The 5,031-nt window shown below is 35.9% G+C and overlaps 1 long non-coding RNA gene across 1 annotated transcript; it reads right to left on the bottom strand.

Moving 5' to 3' along the window:
- Positions 1 to 15: 15 nt before the first annotated feature.
- LOC131318369 (uncharacterized) lies at positions 16 to 3,961 on the bottom strand. Its single transcript, XR_009197666.1, has 3 exons — positions 3,140 to 3,961; positions 2,235 to 2,355; positions 16 to 2,027 (listed from the first exon to the last, which is right to left on the bottom strand). It is a non-coding gene; the product is annotated as an uncharacterized LOC131318369 (long non-coding RNA).
- Between the last annotated feature and the right edge of the window lie 1,070 nt (positions 3,962 to 5,031).

The following is a 5,031-nucleotide window of genomic DNA, read 5'->3' as shown; positions in this document are numbered from 1 at the left end:
AAAATTAGGATTTTTAAATTAGGAGAACAAAGTAAACTGAAGCAGTTATTTTGGACATATCACAGAAGCAAACTTGGGATTCCCAAAATAGTACTCAAGTTAGCAAACTACAAAGTCTCATTGTGGGAAACTATACCTACCACTTTTTTAAACCAAAGTAACGAGGATAGACAAAAGATCAAAAGATGAATAGCAATTTTAAGTGTAACATCGCCAAGAAGCAACATAATGACATACAAACAGGACGTCAAGACATTATAAGATTTCTAACCTGCAAGTTTACGCCTACACCAATTTGTCTGAAAACTGAAACAAGAACTTCTGATATAAATGAGTTCCTCATGAACTTTCTTTTTCTTCTGAATCAAGGATTGCAAAGTCTGTGGAAAGATATTCCACCAATTGTTTGTTCTAATTGTCATCGGATTCCTCAGGCCACAAATATTTCCCAATAATGGACTTACAAGATGGATTGGACTTTTCTTTGAATCGGAGCAACATTTATTTTAGACCCATCAAACATACTAGGTCTGACAAGATTTTGATAAATTCCATCCTCGGTAGCCAGTAGCCCTCTAATAGGAATCACTTTTTCAGTGATCAGTAGCCATCTACTAGGAGCTACAAATTGTGATCCGTAGTCTCATTCACCTACTAAAAAACACTTTTTTCCCGATTTCATAATTGAAACGCACTCTTTCAGAGTTCTTATCACTTGGTGATTAGTAGTTTTTACACCTACTAGGAATTACCATCTTCTACTTAATGAATCTAGTTTGAAAACTTTGATCCATATTTGACCGAGTAAACATCGATTCAAGGAAAGAAGTACCATTTGGATCTAGTACGTAAACTCTAATCCATATTAAATCGACGTGACATCACATCCACATGTTCCAAAACCAATCAAGCCAACAAAAAATTCTCAATAATAAACTTCTAAGATGAATTGGGCCTTTCTTTTGAATCGGAGCAACATATGTTTTAGACCCATCAAAGATACTTGGTCTAACAAGATTTCGACAACTTCCCTCCTCTGTAGCTAGTAGCCCTCTACTAGGAATCACTTTTTCAGTGACCAGTAGCCTTTTACTATGAGCTACTTATTGTGGCCAGTAGTCTTGTTAACCTACTAGGAACCACTGTTTTTTCGATTGCATAATTTGAAATGCACACTTTCAGAGTTCTTATCACTTAGTGATTAGTAATCTTTACACCTACTAGGAATCACAATTTTCTTTTCACATGACTAGTAGTCTAAACACCTACTAACAGTCATGTGTTTCACTATTTTCCTTCAGATGACTAGTAGTCCAAAAGCCTACTAACCGCCATGTGTTTTTCTCGTATACACTACTAGGAAGAAGTAACCAGTACTTTATTTCCATCTCATCAAGCAAACATGGTCCTTTTATTTTCAACCGAAGCAACACACAAATTTTTGTATCTATAAAATTGATCCAACACTTGCAATGAGAGATTAATTCAAGGCAACAAATACTTATTGGATCTGGTATGGAAACTTTGATCCATAGTAGACCAAGGCAACATCAGATTCGAGGCAACAAGTACATTTCGGATCTAGTACGTACTACGTACACTATAATCCGTATTAAACCAAGGTAACATCAAATCCACCAATTTGTGTTTTCAACATCTGAAATTGCCAATGCAATTAGATCTGGTTGGGCTAGAAATTATGTTAAATAAATATAGATTAGCTGAGTACATAAATAGCATCACCAGTTCAGAATTGTCGACGACTCGACATAACTATTAACTAGTCCCTTTGCAAATCGTAGCTAGAAGGAAACTTCACAGAATAATACAAAAGTGTATGTACAACTAAATGAAAGAGAGTACTTGCCTGTTGAACATCCAGTCCTTAATCCCAAATATTAGTAGTGATCACAACGCGGGTGTCACCATCCCGGAACTCTTTCATTATTGCATCTCTCCTTCTAGGGCATATCTCCATGCATAGAAGAGACCAGTAAAGTTGTTGCTACGCATCTTAGCCAATCAACCTGTACATAAAACATGGCAATTAAATCCAAATGATAGAACTCAAGCGCTACAAATAGAAGGAAAATATTTCCCTCCCAATGCATTGTCCTTAACAATCGAAGATGGTCCCCAAATCCTTTCCTTTACAATATATTAGCGTAGATAATACTCTACATCCCAAAAGTAATCTGCACAAGTTCAATAGCAAATAAGCACCAACCAAATACCCTGAAAGTTTCAGCAGCCAATTTGTCCCTTGATCAACTGGATAGAATGAAACAGTAGAATGATGGACATGTAAGTTGACACTACAAGGGAGTTGACCAAGACAAGGAGTGTACCCTTTACCTTCAATAAAAAGAGGTCGATTGTAAAACACAAGGCGTTATTCTAGTCTTCAAAGTTAATAAACCCTGTTTTCAAGTGTAGGAACTGACGGGAACACATTTTGGCCAACTTCAGGATAGGTCCAATTACTAGAATTTCAAATTTTGGATTCTTACTATGAAATAGGCCTAAATCATCAAGAGGATACAAAACTTAATAGATATCTGGCTAATTATCTAAAACAAATGCAATCAACTACACTAAATAGATTAAAATTGGTAGCAAGTTAGCAATAATTAAGATGTGTATGACCAACAGTGTAAAACACCAGATTTGGCAATCTTAAATGGACATTAACAATTTCAACTATAAAACTGTATCTGGAGATATATGAAGCATGGGAACGTCTAAAATGATGCCTCTGAATCCAAATTTGATGCTATAGCCCGGGCATGACTAATTGTACGTGGTATAAGGTACATGGATTACTTGACCAATTTTTTCTTAATACTGTTATAGCCGATTACAATTTGGGTATATCTAGGGTGCGTAAAGGTTCGTAGGTGGATGTGGAGAGGCTTCAACATAATTTTCTTGAACTACACCGAAAAAATATATAGTTAAGCCGATGCCAACAGCTGTTCCCGCTGCATACCTGAAAATACCAGAATTCGACTCCAAAATGAATATACATTTAGATCCCAATTACGTTTTGTCTGCTATTAATATCCCATTATTTGCTTCACAATGAGACATTAAGTACATCAACACTCAATATCATGAACAAGACCACTGAAACCAATACCTTCCGCTTTGTCTTGCAGAAAATAACAGCTTGGGTGATGGTAAGGGTATCATAAAGATCACACAAAGTATCAAACTTCCACTCCTCCCTTTCTATTGCAACGAAGAACTGCTTGATGCCCAATAATATTCGGAAAATAGTTAAAAAGCAATTAACAAGGAACGAAATTTGAATTTTAGATTCTCAAAAGGAAAATAAAGAGAAAAAGACAAGTTACCTCAAGAGTCAACTCAACACGTTTAACAAGAATCCTAACAAGATCAGTCATAAATTTGCTCGTCATCACCCAAATTTTATTAGGAAGGGTAGCAAATATCACAAAACCACCTATAATAAAGTTCAAATATTATATATTCTAAATATTCAACCATGCCACTCCCTGTAGGATCTGCACACATCACCATGTGTGAGTAGCGAACTACCAGTAATGCAAACCCAAATTATGTCCTAGCACAAGCTAGGTGCATCCTTAGATAAGTAAATACAAACAAAATTGTCATAAACTAGCATCAAGAACACATGAACCATGATAAAGATTTTCATTACTAAAAAAAATCACCCCTAAATCCCGAATGCAATGCCAATATCTATCTACAAACACACACAGAGGAAGGTATCTGTAGACATCAAAAATTTGATCCTTAAAACCTAGCTTAGCATCTCATCAGACTCATCCTATTCCAATATCAATTATATAAAAATGAATTCCCCAAATGAAAATCCTCCACATTTAACAATAATCTCTACAAAAAGAACTCAACACAGAGAAAAATAGCAGAAATAACTAAATGGGAAAAAACACAAAAATAGGAAGTTATACTCACAAGAGCTCTAGTCCACAATGTTCTCCGCTTGATCTGTCACAAAATCTCCCAGGAGTTCCAGACACCACATGAACTCTACTTTCTAGTCTTCTGATATCCTAGCCTACACTTTTGCCTCCAACGCATGCATGGGTCTGCATATTAATGAAATTCCCAAGGGCTATCATCTTTTCTATTTGAGTAGCCAGTTCCGTGTCAGTGACAGTATCAATGCTTGGACCTTGTGAGATTGAAATGAAATTTATCAACCTGCAAGATATTAAAAAGCTAATGAAGAAACTAACTAAACCTTTGACTATAGTAGAAAGAGGAAATTGTTTGAATATTATAATTGACTATTCCAGTCAATCCCACATTGCTTTTTTCTTTTCTACATCTTTTTTTCATCTGTAAATCAATACAATCTTTCCCACAAAAAGTTTGCCTAACCAACCACCATCCTCCAGTTATTCAACCCAGTTCCCCAAAGAGACGGGAATGGGTGTTTGAATCATCTAAGGATACCCCCTTCTTTATATTTTGATGGTGAGTCTCAGGATACCTTTACGCAACTCATTGTGTAATTTGAAAAAGGAAAACTAGAAGTTTCACAGGGGCTGCTCAGAACTTTGGCATGTTAATTTTGTGTTCAAGACTATACGCTTTATTGATGAACACGACTCTGGTTTTACAAAGAAATGTTGTCAGTCACAAGGTCAAAAGTAGCCTTATCGGGCACCCGGATAAGGGTATGGGATTTGTAATTCGAGTTTCACCAAAAAAATCTCTGCATAAATCTTGCACATTGTGTATAGCATAACATATAGCACTTGTTAAAAACAAATTTATCCTAGGAACACAGGACCAAAACACAGATTTGTTAATAACTTAGAATGTCCATATTTCATGTCCCCGTGGTTTTAAGATGGGAATTGGATGAATCAAACACTTGGACATATACATGCACAATGTACCCAACCTCCATACACGAGCCCATGTAAGATAAGTTCTTCTTATCATCAAATGGGACGAAAGTATTTGGGACAATACCATGGGTGTTCCTCTAATAGTGACCCAAAAATAGAAAGA

Source organism: Rhododendron vialii, chromosome 3a (assembly GCF_030253575.1).
Source record: "Rhododendron vialii isolate Sample 1 chromosome 3a, ASM3025357v1".
Lineage (NCBI taxonomy): Eukaryota > Viridiplantae > Streptophyta > Magnoliopsida > Ericales > Ericaceae > Rhododendron > Rhododendron vialii.
This window is presented reverse-complemented; position numbering and strand designations above follow the sequence as displayed.